Here is a 15,301-nt window from a genome sequence, read left to right on the forward strand (position 1 = left end):
CACAGCGGTGAGGGGCAAGTGGTTTGAAGTAAACGACCTTAACCACTCGGCCACGGACGCCCCTACAAGTGTTTAATACGTAATGTTCAGTCTAAGTTACAAATATTGTCATATCTAAGTTGCATTGTTAAATAACTATTTAATAGAGAAATAGAAATATCAATTTTGAAATTTAAATTTTTTGAATTGTTTCAGAATGTTCAATGTATGTAATTTTTCCTCTTATTATATAATTCAAATAGATTTGTAAATTATGTTAACTTGACTTAGCACATATTTTACAACTTAAGTTTTAACAAATCATTTATTTACAAGTGCAAAACTCATCCAAGTTGACTTAGCCTAGTTTTGCGCTAGTTTGTTTTTAGGAAAGTCTTTGATTTTCAGTGCAAAACCCATGCTAACTCAAAATATTGCATTTAAACCACTAAGAATTAATTCCACTAGAAAATGACTAATCATATAAGTTTCAAGGCCTTTAGCATGATTCAAAAATGTTAGAATATTTAAAAGATACATGAAGGGAAAAAAATTAAACAGTTTTTTCACCCTCCTGTAAAATTTCAAAAAATGGTGTTAGCTGAGTTTTGCGCTGAGCCATCGATTTGTCTTAAAAATGAAAACATAGGACTGTTATTTTTTTTATTTTTATTTTACAATTGTGCAATAATTGAACCAGAAATAAATTTCCACATTGACAAAATAAATTTTATCAAATATTTATAATACAAAATCACAGTATATGGCACAGTAGGCATGTTCAGGTGATTCTACAACAAAGAAAAATATTTAAAATAATGGAAAACAATAAAAAAAGTAATTAACAAAAATAATGAAGAATAATAAAACCGATGTTGTTCCATCATGGAAAAAAATACATCCAGTAATTCACTGTATTTAGAAAATAAATATTTAAATTAAATAGTGTTTTTCATTAACATGTTTCGTCAGAGTTTTTATGCGATAGGAATATCTATTCAATGAATTAATAGGAATATCTATAAAATGAATTAATCCAGAATCTCTCACGAAAAAAATCAATTTAGAATGATGCCTGAATGTACCTACATGTATATACAACAATAATGGCAAGTTCATGGAACTTTAACTATGGTATAGTTATGGATTTCTTTTAATGGAATAATTTGCATGAGTAATTCAAAATCAGGTTAACCACCACTAAATATTAATGTTATTACATTTTACATGTATTTTACAATCCAGTAATGCAGGTAGAAGTTTTTGCTCCAAATAAGCATTTTCCTTTGACCTCTTTAGTGTGACCTTTGACCTGGAAGCCTAACATCATGTTAAATGGTGCTGAACCTTTGTATCAAGTAAGACTTACTACTATGCATGTAGAAAATATGATTGGGACAAATAGAAGGCAGTCTGCCCTCCTGTCCGCATGCCGGAGGCAATTTAATAATGTAACTTTTTTTTTTTCAAAAAGGAACATTAATTAAGTGGCTACAGGGACAGTGTTTGCTATGTGACTGAAGTGGCATGTGTACATTGAGCAGTGATGGAGGTGTGCTTTTTGGCTAAAGACCAAAAATACAGCTATGATGAAATTGCTTGGATCATCATGGACATGTCAATTTTTCAATTTTCACACATGAAAATCAATATGTTGTTTTCTTTTCTATGTTAACAAAGATTTATTCACGAAAAAAATTCATGCATAAGGGAAAAACATTTAGTGGTGTTCAACTAAAATGAATTATAACAATAAATACACTATTGTTCTGGTTTTTGATTGGACAATGTAACATTATAACAATGATTTTGATTGGTTACATGTGTAAAAACTAAATGCATTTCAGAACTGAATGATTATACAATTACAAGTTCTTCTCATCTCTGGGAGCAAATAATATAAAGCAATGACATAATGGTAAAGCTTTTCTATAATAAAGCTATATTTTCAGGAATGCGCTAAAACAAAAGAAATTATAAATGATCAACTGAAAAATATATTTCTTGCATGCATTTTTAAATTCTTTATAAAGTTACTTTAGAACTAAAATTTACCATCTTGGTTTAACGTATCATAATTATACAGTTAAATTCTTTTGACAATATTACGATGTTGTTTTTTTTTACATATAATATTGCACATTTGTAACGTAACTTTTCATTGGATAATCCTGATGTTGATATAAACTATATATGCAACTGTAGTCAATTTATGAAAAATTTTCATTTTATTGAAGTTTGCTGTATTATAAATTTGTTATGAAGATTTTTTGACAGGTTATATGACCTATATAAATGATTTGCAATATAACCAAAAACGCTATGCAAACAACCATATAACCTGCCAAAAATCTTTAAAACTAATACCGGTAGTATGATAATAATATATTTTTAAATTCAAAAAGTAAACACAATTCAAATACATGTATCTATAGAAAATGACTGGTTAACAAAATTGTCATGATTAAAATATATAATGTCCTTAACAAGATTATCATTTTGAAAGAAAATTCATTTTGCATATAAGCATATTTATTACATAGATAAAGCAACAGTAATAATATAACATAACATAATTATGCAACATAACATAACATAATTATGCATATCTTTTGATTGTAAATATTATCTTGACAGCAAAAAATAAATGAGCTGCGTCACGACAAAAACCAACATAGAGTGTTTGCAACCAGCATGGATCCAGACCAGCCTGCGCATCCGCACAGTCTGATCAGGATCCATGCTGTTTGCTTACCAACTCTATTAAAAGTTGAGAAACTGATATGTTGGTTTTGTCATGACTTGGCTCAAATGTGTAGTAAACACTGCACAACACCAATTTATCATATTGGCGAGTTTCAATGGCTTACTGTTGTGTAGCCTTGAGAAAAACATCAACAAGTCTACACTACACTGACTTGTTCCAAACTGGTAACTTGTGTAAAACTAAACAAGTATGTAAAATATGTTTAAGCACATAACATAAACAAAACTTTGTAACATAAATAAAGTTCTACCATTGGCAATATAAACTCAAAAGAATTAATATTCTAGAGATGAACAATTTTTAATGAAACGTCATGTAACTGCACTGTCTGCTTAGGGACATGGATTTTCAAATGAGGTAAACTTGATTAGGAAAATGAATTTTTGCAAGAAGGAAAGGAAAGAATATTACTTCTTATAAATATGGGTCCTTGAATGTCACAACCCACCACACAAGTAACTTTTCAAGACAGAATGACGCTTTGTATGTACTTCAAAGGCAGGTAACACTGTATATGATGAACTAAAAGCAATCTCCTACGCAGTGATCTCCCCTTATCAATACAGAGTCAACAATATTTTGCAATTTTATATTTTTTAGCTTTTGAATTTATTTTTCATTATTTCATATACTGATAATTTTTTGATAAACTATAGCGAATGTAGGTATGAAAAGTTAAAAATAAAACACAAAAAGAAAAACAACGATTTTCAATTGAATATGTGTCCTTCATCTGTGAAGGCATCGATTACAATCTGCCAAGGGAGGTAATCACAGTCAGGAGTTTTGAACTAAAGTAGAACATGTGAAACAAAGGGAGATAATATCATGGTCATGTATTTCAAAAGGGAGATAACACTGCATGTGATTCATAATTTCCAAGGTAGATGAACAAAATGATAAATATGATCTTTGGAAGAATAAATTGTCCATGAATGAGTACTAAGTAAAAATACAGCAACGAAAAATAAAATGGATTTCCGAGGACTATATACTGAGCTGCAGGTAAATCTCAGACAGTTATCATTAATTATGTCACATAAACAATGCCCAACAATGTCACCAAAGCTCTTGTTTAATAATACAAAAATGTAAGTAATTTCACAATAATGTAACGATAAACCTAACATGGCAATCTTATTGGCAAATACAAAACTACAATAGAAAATGGAATAATTTTGATTGACAGTATGGAAAAATAAGTAAGTTAACCCAACTAGCCTCTACCTATTTGTTTTGATTATCGAGTGCCTTCCTCTTATATCTAGATAATTAGATGTCTTAATTAAATATTGTATATGAGCCGCTTCACGACAAAACCAACATAATGGGTTTGCGACCAGCATGGATCCAGACCAGCCTGCGCGGAAAGCCTGCGCATCCGCGCAGTCTGATCAGGATCCATGCTGTTCGCTATCAGTTTCTCTACTTGTTATAGGGTTTTTAAGCGAACAGCATGGATCCTGATCAGACTGCGTGGATGCGCAGGCTGGTCTGGATCCATGCTGGTCGCAAACTCACTATGTTGGTTTTGTCGTGGCGCGGCTCATATTATAAACTTCAAAAATAAATGTTTTGTCATTTCTGGAAAATATTTGGATCTTTCAGCCATTAACAATTTTACAATAAAATTTCATTCAGTATTTAAAATGTGAATTATGCTTAGTGAAAAGATTTAATAAAACTCAAATAAATAAAAACCTTTAACAACACAACAATAAAATGATTATAATAACCCATTACAAATATGGTCCCACAAGTAGCTCCCTGACTAACATTAGGCAAACTTTGCGTAATTAAAATAGAAGTCCATCTTTAATACCCTCAACAAAGAAATAATTTATTTTTCTAAAAATGGCAGAAAAATACTTTTTTTCCAATTAAAACAAAACAAGTGATTTCGACCCAGATCAAATACTAATACTTTACAACAAATTGTTTTCTGAACTAATTCTTTTAGCATCAAAAATACTACTTAACAAAATATCTCACAAGAATATTTACTCTTATTATTTTCAAATGTGTCTTTTACATTTTTGCTTATTGAATCGTAAAAATATTATCTGGACTTATCCATCTTTCAACCGGACAAAATTATTTATAATTTTTTCAGGAAATTTTAAAAATAATTTCTTTTGACTGACTAGCAAACAATGCGGTACTGTCTGATCTTGGTCTGCACTGGTGTCATGGGTAAAATCAGTTGCCACCAGCAAGCTAAAGGTTCAAAACCTTCTGTTACATTTAACACTGCTCTTGAGCTACCTCAATAAAATTTCCTATATAAATTGTAAAGAATACAAATGAGCAGCGTCACGACAAAACCAACATATTGCGTTTGCGACCAGCATGGATCCATGCTGTTCGCTTACTAACTCTATTACAAGTAGAGAAACTGATAACGAACAGCATGGATCCTGATCAGACTGCGCGGATGCACAGGCTGGTCTGGATCCATGCTGGTCGCAAACGCACTATGTTGGTTTTGTCGTGACACGGCTCAAATAAAGAATAAATACTTTGTGATGAAAGAATAGAGTGATAAGTGATTTCATGTCAAAGATCCGTGTACAATAAAAACAACCCAGAATAACTAGCATAAACACATTCTGTACAGTGAAACATTTCTCTACAACTTCTCCCATGTTCATGTTTCAATATAGTCAATAAATATACCTGGGACATCATATAATGGGGCAAGCAACTACTGATGAAATTGTCTTACGCTGGTGTCAAATGGACAGCTCATCAATCGATAAGCAGCAGTAGTATATAAATTATATATACAGCAGTTATTGTTTATAAGTAAGCATTTAAAAGATCAAATTGGTAAAGAACAGCATAGCCGTCCGACCAATCTAATTGGTAAATGCTTACTTATGAACACTAATCAATTTAGTGTTTGAAATTGTTTTTATAAACAGTCAATTTACTAGACTTATTAATACTGGGCCAATTTACCAAAGTAAGTATGTAACATAGAGAATACATGGTTGATGTTGGGATTGAGAAGATTTATCGGGTGAGCGAGAAAGTCAATCTTGGCAAGCTTTAACAGTGAACCGGATAAACCTTCTATCTCGGCAACAACCAGTCATTGTATTCTATTTATTCTGCTTTTGCATAGTTTGATCATGTGTTTAGATTATTTAAATGGTTTTATTTTTACTATTCCCTCGATAAAACAGCCTCTATATGTAGTTTTGTTTTGCTTCTAACCATATGACGTCTTCATAGGCTAACCATGTGGCGTAATGCCTGGAGACAGACAAGTTTTTCCGGCAAGGTTTTATCCAGCTAATAAACTGGACAGTAGCAGGAAAAAATCAATTTGAATTACTGCAAACTTATTGGACAAAAAATGATTTCAAACACTAACATTGATAACTTTTCATAAAATCATGTTTAGACCATTTAAATACTAATGACCGTTAAAATCTTATGCCATTTGGATGATATTTCTCTCACTAACACTGTTTACTAGAGACAAAACTCACCACAGTGTTGGAGCAATATCTCAAGAAATTTGCAAAAATCATAGTCACAATAATTTTATAGAATCAAAGCACAGAAGGCGCTGAATTTGTTTGGGTCTCAGAATGTCAGAAAGGTGAAGGTTGTGAGATTATAAACCAATTTGTTTGTATAGTGTCATCAATGCTGTTTCAAGTGTTATAACTATAGTAAGACTTAATGCAACACTGCACTGATATTGAATTCAATGTTTATTTGGTTTAAAAAAAACAAACAAAAAAACGATGCCTGAACTGGGTTTTGAACTCCAGTCCTCTTGCTTCCAAAGCAAGCGTGTAAACCCCTCGACCACGGGAGCTATAAGATAACAGCCTAAAGAATACCGTATTATTCTAAATTAGAGTTTGTAACCCTTATTGATTACGATTTATTTTGTTCACGGTAAACCTGTTGTTTAACACTGAAGTAAATAAATCATGGAGCTGAATATAAGCATGTATATCTATAAGAATAACACAATATTAGAAATCTTCGACCCATCGGGAACTATTTTTTTGTTACGAAAATTAATGCACCTATCATTTGACAATCTTTACGCAGTGATCTCCCCTGAATTTTTCGGCGTTAATGTACATATGAAGGGAAGTAACCGCTTCAAGGTGTTTGGACTACTTTCGGCATTTGCAAATAAGAACATCAGGCTCTGAAATTTCGCTACCATTATTTGTTTGGTCCGACGACCCAAACAAATAAAAATGTTGCTTTTTAGCTGATTTTCACAATTTTCTTTCATTATTGAATACAAATCCAAGTGAATTAGGGGTCTTAAAGTGCATTTTGATGGGTACAAAGACGAGATTTTAGCATTTAATCATTCAAGCTATGTGTCTGGTATGCACTGATATACGGCATTTAGTGTGGTGCTCCAACACTATTTTTAGTCTCACGCCCAAAATATACCCTTTTACAATGATCAACAAGACAAAATGGTAGGCATGTACACCTGATTGGAGAAAAGATAATTTGGCATTAATCACCTGTTGCTTGCTCATTACATAATGTCCCAGTATTATAATATATAACACTTCATAATAACATTCAAATAAAAGCAATTACTTTTATGTTCATTTTAAATATTCATTGAATATTTTCTAATTTAAACAAAGCAACTTCTGCTGTTTAACAATTTGTTATATCTAACACACCTACTCATTTACAGGAAAAGATATGTCTAAAATATTTTAATACACAGAAAGAAGAAACTTTATGCTAGTTTTTCGTTGACCTATGATTACATCAGGACTTGGTATCACTTTCTGATGATATAATTGGTAGCTCCGCCTTCTTGTTTTCTGCCATTTTCAGATGAGTGTAGGCCATCACACCTGTAAAACACAAAATATAAACCTCCATGTTAGTTACTTATACAATCTCTATATTGGTTTTTCCTAAAAATAATAGATAAAACATCTCTATTCTTAAAAATGATACATAATAAACACTAGTTTTTCTTCAACATAATTAATGTTAAGACATATCATAAACATTAGTTTATTTTTATACATCAAAATGTTGAAACTAAGGCTGTTTTTATAAACAGTCCTCTTCAACAAGATATGTATGCTATGTACTCAACACAACATAGAGTGTGAATATCATTTTATATTTAGTTTATTATAACAGGAAAATGTTACATATATATTATTTTATTTTTACCACAGACTATTGGACAATTGTGCCAAAAAAAATCACAAAATGATTTTGAAAGCGTGGTGATGGTGTGGTGTTGGTTATTTAACGTCCGAATCAAGGCAGTAAGGCACATTGAATTGCTATCACTTTCACAAGTAACTAGAATAACTCCTGTATCTATCAGAGCAGAGATACAATGCGAGTAATTGAAGAAAGGATTTCATGATCAATCACAATGAAAGTGACCTGCACTATATGGGAATTGAATCTGTGCCGCCATTCAAAGTCCAATGCTCTACCTATTGAGCTGGGACAGTTATTGTATCACATGACTATCTAAAACAGTAACTGATGAATACTGGTATTAATTGTCATGCTCAACAAAACTTGTGTATTTGTGTGTTATACAGACATGCAATGATGAAATATAACATTTTCCTTTTTGTGACCATGGGAAATACTTTAACTCTAAATAATCGTTAGTGTCAATTATTTCAAAGCACTTTGCATATGTACTAAAAAGATCTTCTAACTCATCAATGATCAAGAGCTAGAAAATTAGACATATTTAAAATGCATTTGTTTGTGAGTCTTTTTCATACGGAACTGTTTATGATGTGACATAATAACATATCAATATAATTATACACCAAACATTAATAGCAAAGCGATAAATTCAACATGGTTGAAGCAATAAAATTCACCATCAGCACCATCTGTTTATATACAAGTCTGAATAATCTAAAATTGCTAGAAAACATAACATAATCTCCCTTCTTTCTACATATGCAATGTACTAAAACAAAACTGTGCATATATACAGTAAACTCCCCTTTATAATGATATTCAGGGGACCGCCAAATTTATATTGTTATATTGATATTGTTATATCCAAGAGGCAGCAAATTTGAAAACAAGAGGCGGGACCGTGGCAATTAATGAATAGCATCGTTAAAAGCGGTATATCATTATAAGCAATATCTTTATAAGTGCAGTTTACTGTATTTATGTATGTGGAACCTTAGCTTAAAAGATGAAAGGGTTAATAGACAAGCTTGTCTTCATCAAAGTCCTTATAAATACACAATTTACAAGACATGTCAACATGGAGTTGCTGTCAAAATCAGGAATACATGTATGTCCTTCGTAGTCCAAGTTATCAACCTTCATCACAAGGAGAAGCAGGGAATTTCAGATTTTGAAACAATAAAAAGTCTGAGGTAAAACTCCCATCATGGCTAATTTACCATGCTGGCCCCTGAACACTGAACCACTCTTGAGGTGGGGGCCCCAGGTTTGTGTCTAAATGTTTAATTTCTTATCATAAGGGTTTGACTTATTAACCATGAATCTACTTCTAATGGATTAAATAGTAACTAAATAGTAACTAACAAAATAATAAATGAAGACAGTACGGGTAAAACAACAATAACAACAACAACATTACAGTAGAAATCTTTCTATAACACTCACAATAAAACATCAAATATTTTTTTGGAAGATTTCATTTCAACATTTCAAATTAATACAATGAAAATTTCAAAATTTTTATGTTAAGAAAATTCTACAACTTCAAACATTTGCCTATGATTTTTGTTTTGTATATCAAATAATATTTTTCTTTTACATTATTATAATGTATAATGATTACCGGTATACAAACAATACATGCCAAACAAACCATCATATTAAAAATTTACATGTAAAGAAAAGTTTTATAAAAAAATATTTGAATATTTCTGTGTCAGGCTCATTAAATATGTGACTAACTGGGGAAAAAAACCAACAACAAAAAAAAACATACAAATTCAACAAAACAAACCAGGGATTTTTCTGTTTTTAATTTTTTATAGCAAATCATGCAGTTTTCCCCTTAAAATGTAATTTACATAGAAAACAATGTTGGCCTTTGAGCGGGACATTTTCGGGACAGACACCTGATTTCCGGGACAGTCCGGACGTTATGGCATGTATGGGCCCTTTGCCAGCAATATAGAGCCAGGCCAGCCTGTACATCTGAGAAAGTCTGAAAAGGGTCTTACATTTGGCTGCTTAATTCTTGTATTTTAATATTGAATCCCTTAAACTTTGAATGGACTGTTCCAAATTCAAAGCTGGGCAAATCCATTACACAGATTGAGCAGGTGCAGGTTCAAGGTTTTTATTTTACGGCCTTGTATTAAAGGGACTCCACTGAGGTTTAAAAGCCTAAAAACATAACATTTGAATTTCTTACATACATGAGCTGGGGCACTTTAAACAGAAATATATGCAAAGATAGTTAAGAAATATACTTTGAAATAAATTGAAAATCGTATTTTTATGCTTTTCTTAGCCCGTTTTGAGTGAAAAGCGTTTAAACGTCTTTCATTTTGTGTCATTTTTTTACAATTTGAATAATTATTCCGGAAAAACGAAGTGCGCGAATGATCTGAAATTTTGCACAAAGATTAGTGGTCTAAACCTACTTCAAATGGTCCATTTATCTGGAAAAAATATTTTCAGTCTGATCATGTCAAAAAACCTCAGTGGAGTCCCTTTAAAGCATTATTTTTGAAAAAAAAAAAGGAAATATGATTTGCAGCAAATTTGCCTTAATTTGTATTGAAGTTTAGCCATGTGTAACAGGTAACCAATATAAGTTGCATAGCTGATAACAAAAATTTAATTGAAGTATTGACATCACAAAAAGAGGAAATTGTTTAATTTTGTGTTCTCATTGACTACAGTACATGTACCGTAAAATTCCTAATAAATGCCCCTCCGCAAATAAAGGCCCCCCAGGCCTTTTGATAAGGAAAACAATGTACTTATCAGTGCTGAACTCATAATTAAAGCCATAATTTTATTCAAATCATTCAGAATCCATAGTATTTTATAGTAAACACAAATATGTATAATATGAACTTTAAAACCTTAACACTTTTTAATGTTATTACCAACACTTGCTAACACTAAATGATTTACAGTGATTTTTGGATTTAGGAAAAACTGTATTGTAATAATAGCCCACCTTTTGGAAAATGTTTAGCCCCCGGGGGCGTTTAATAGGAATTTTACGGTATATGTAAAAATATAGGTGTATGTATGCTAATTTGTTTTGTGTTGTACATAACACCAACACAGTATAGATCATATGGCGACTTTTCAGCTTTACTGGTGGAGGAATACCTAAGGGGCACCTCTGTACACTATTGTAGGCACAAACAGGCATTGGCGTTACAAAAGCAAGATGGATAGCTTTCTCACATGTAGAAGCTGACAATGCTTGTGCAGCTCAAAACCAACAGCATTGAGAAGCAAGTGTTGCTAATTTGTTAAAAAAATAATTGAGATATATGTAATATTTTAAATTTCAAGAAGCCAAGACAATTAGTTATATGCACATGCACTAACCAACAGCATATCAAAGCATGGACAATATTCCAATTGTGTAAAAATCACTCATAAATCACAACACTTCTGTAAAAATAAGACAACTCTCAACTGATAAAGCACAGCAAATCTGAAATATAACTAATATATAAGAGCATTAATGCTGTATGAACCAAAAACCACTCATAAGCACAACAAGGCTGTAAAAGTAAAGTTTAATATAACCCAAAACTCATATCAAATGCAGGCTACTAGTATGTTATGGAAAGATTTCTACAAACTACTGAAAAAATAACCTTTTTCTTGCTTAAAAGGAACAAGACAATGCCTGCACATAGCACAGTACCTGTAAAAACAACCGGAAAATACCAGAAATAAATGGTACAATTTTCTTACTGATTTATGTTACATTAAACATAATTGTCTTCCTAGGATTTTAATAAATAAGGTCTTACAACTTATATTGAGCACAACCAAAGTTGTTTTCTAGAACCTGCTGTGCAGTACTGGTGTTAAAGAGAAGCGGTGGCCTAGTGGTTAAGGTGTCTGCCTCTCTACCCAGAGATCATGGGTTTGAGCCCTACTCAGGTCACAACCATGTTTCTTTATATGACACCAGTACTGGTTGGTTCCAGGAAGCGGACTCAAAAGTGATTAATATAAGTTGCAAGAACTTGTTTCGCAATCTAGCTTAAAAACTTATGTTTAAACCAGTACTGGTGTCATATGAGGAAACATGGAGCCAGGTTAAGGCTCGAACCCCAGATCCCTGAGTTAAGAAGCAGATGCCACTTAGGCCACATCTCTTAATTCACTAGTGCATGTTGATACAGCATTAATTATTTCAATAAGTGTCAATCTTGAAAAGAACCTATTCATTTCAAAACAAAGTAACTTTAGTAACTAGTTGAAATCTTTTGCTAATATAATCAAAGAAATTAATGTGACTGCTAAACATTATTCTGTTATTTATAATGGAAGTTTCTATGTAATAGCAAGAAGGACCCTTTCTTATGTTAAAGTTTATACCAGCAGATATAAAACAAACTAAAATGGCCATCATTTCAACAGCTGAACACAACAGTGCACCAGTATAATTATGTCATTACAAGAACAATTTAGTGGTGTTCAACCCTATCATAATTCTGACCAATCAGTAACATAGATTGAACAGAAGTCAGATTGCACATCGAGGTCAGATTGCACGCCGTGGTTAGATTGCACACGGAGGTCAGATTGCACAGAGGTCAGATTGCACGAGGTCAGATTGCACACTGAGGTCAGATTGCACACTGAGGTCAGATTGCACACTGAGGTCAGATTGCACTGAGGTCAGATTGCACAGAGGTCACATTGCACCGAGGTCAGATTGCACAACCAGGTCAGATTGCACAACGATGTCAGATTGCACCAAGGTCAGATTGCACCAAGGTCAGATTGCACTGAGGTCAGATTGTAGCAAGGTCAGAATGTACCGAGGTCAGATTGTACTGAGGTCAGATTGCAGCAATAATGCTGGCTGACCTGGCTCTATACTAGTGGAATAGGCAAGATAATATCTTTTATTCTAAACAATGAAGTCAGAAAGAAAATACAGCGTTACCTGAGATTGTAGTGATAATTCCGAGAACTTGGCGGACATTTAAACTGTCATGGAATAATACATATCCTCCCATCAATGTTAGACAAAATTTGAGATGACCAACCATGTTGTATCTTACAATGTGTTAAAGATTACAATAGCTATAAAAACAAATATATCATTTACTACTTTTTTCAACTTTTTAAAAATAGCTTTTGTGCATAATACAGAAGTTACTCTTCTTCAATACAGTTATTGTGTAACTATTATATAGTGCCACCTGATCATGGTCTGCACTGTTTGTTTTTCAATCAGTACTTACTTTGAAATTTTCCCTAGAAAAATATATCTGGTTTTGTCCCAGACTGAAAGATGGGCAAGTCCATTTAAGATATTTAGTGAGGAATGCGTTTATATAATATTATATTTTATAATTTTTATGAGACGTAATTCAGGAAAGGATACGTTACAGGTGACGTGTTGCCTATGATCCAGTATATAGATAGATTCACGAGGAACGCTACCACACCAGACAGCAGTATCATTACCTGAAAAATAAATGTAAAACATCTTTAATCTAAAACAAAGAATAAAGCATTATATAGATTTGAAATTCATTACAAAATAAATGAAATTAAAACTTCTGAAGATTTATATCCCTGTACAAATCTAATACAAATTTTTCTGCCTTAACACATACACCACCAAATTTGACTTATAACAATAATGGACAGATAACTCTGTATGACTATTTTACTTAGTCCTATTTGCATTACCTCCCTTTGACAAATTGGGCGTTGGCTTTCACGACAAAATACCTTAATTCTAATTCTAATATAAACTTTCTTATTTGGAAGGTAAAAAAAAAACCAACAAAACAAAACCCCCACAAAAAAACCCCAAGTATAATACAAATTTGAAAATGAACATTTGATATCTTAATTACTGTTAAAATGTTCTGATTTAATTAATATGTGCAACACCTGCTCACAGCTGTTCCATTCTCACATACTGTATATTACATTTCAGTTGACTTGTATCACAAAAGCATTGTCATGATATATATATGAGTGCAAAACTTTCATATCATTTTTTTTTCTATTTTAATAATTATGTTAAACCCACAAGTTACAATTCTTGAAACCTAAATATTTCAAGGGTACATGACTTGTTTAAATCTATATTTCATAAAATTGATAAACAATAAAATGATGTTATTTACACAATCCTATGGTTGATTCTCAAATGAGTTGTAACATAAAATATCTCTGTAACTTAACACACAAAAATGTAATACATAAACAAAATAAAATGTTCCTGAACAAAATATTACGTTGCTATATTAAGTAGGGTTTTATCCATTTATCAATGATTTCATGCATCATTCACTCATAAGGAAGTATACAAATATATTTTTTTTTTTTCATACAGGTATTATGGTATCATTCTTTTCAAATTCAAACAAAAACTGGAATCAGTAATTGTCACAAAACATGTGTCTCTCCTGTATGTTGTCTAGGGATAGAACAGCGGCTTGTAAATCTCGCCAGCAGTTTGACCTGTGACAGATGTACAAGATTCTTCTTTTTATAAGTTTTGGTCGCCATTTTATACAGAGAAGCGAAACTTGCCACCAATATGCAGAATTACTACCAAGCACTCCTGTGAAGTTTCGTGGAAATCCCACCAGCAGTTTGACCTGTCAAAGATTTTTTCGATTTTTTGCTCTGGTGGCCATTTTGTGCAGCAAAGTGAAACATGCCGGCAATATGCACAACTAGGAATAGTACTGATAAATCCTGTGAAGTTTTATTAGTTTGAGCTTTGAAAGCTATACAAGCTTAATGCGGAAGGACAGACAGTGAAGCCAAATACAATAATTATGTCTCCGGAAAATTTTTAATTATGTCTCCCAAAAATACAATTTAATATGAGATAAAATATAAAACTAATGAATTTAAATAAATTGTTTCATGGCATATCAATCCAGAATATCAAAACATCATAAACAGCAAAACCTACATTTCAAAAAAAATCTTTTAACTGATTTAACTATGTGTATTTGACATAACTTTTGGGTTTATTAGCTTATTAAAGTAATCTGCACTTTTCTGGTCCTTTACATTTCTTTTGCTTGCACTAAAGAGAGATGGGCGTCTGTGGCCAAGTGATTAAGGCCACTGACTTCAAACCACTTGCCCCTCACTGCTGTGGGGTTGGAATCCCACCAGTGACTTTGAACTTTTCATGTGTAGAGGCTATCCAGCTAGCTAACAGAATGTACCCTTCTCAGCCTGGAATAATGATCAGAAGGGCACTTGAGGTCTTCCTCCACTTATAAGTCCATATGACCTTTAAAATGTTGGCACAACATAAAAACTGAAACAAGACGGCCATGATGGCCCTAGATCGCTCACCTGACCCATCAAACT

The 15,301-nt window shown here is 32.3% G+C and overlaps 1 pseudogene; it reads right to left on the reverse strand.

The window, feature by feature from the left end:
* Window positions 1-631: 631 nt before the first annotated feature.
* LOC132742387 (solute carrier family 35 member E3-like) overlaps window positions 632-15,301 on the reverse strand; it is a 28,903-nt pseudogene continuing 14,233 nt past the window's right edge.

The sequence above is a fragment of the Ruditapes philippinarum genome, unplaced genomic scaffold (genome assembly GCF_026571515.1).
Source record: "Ruditapes philippinarum isolate M1 unplaced genomic scaffold, ASM2657151v2 ctg1363_1_1_1_1, whole genome shotgun sequence".
NCBI classification, from domain to species: Eukaryota; Metazoa; Mollusca; class Bivalvia; order Venerida; family Veneridae; genus Ruditapes; species Ruditapes philippinarum.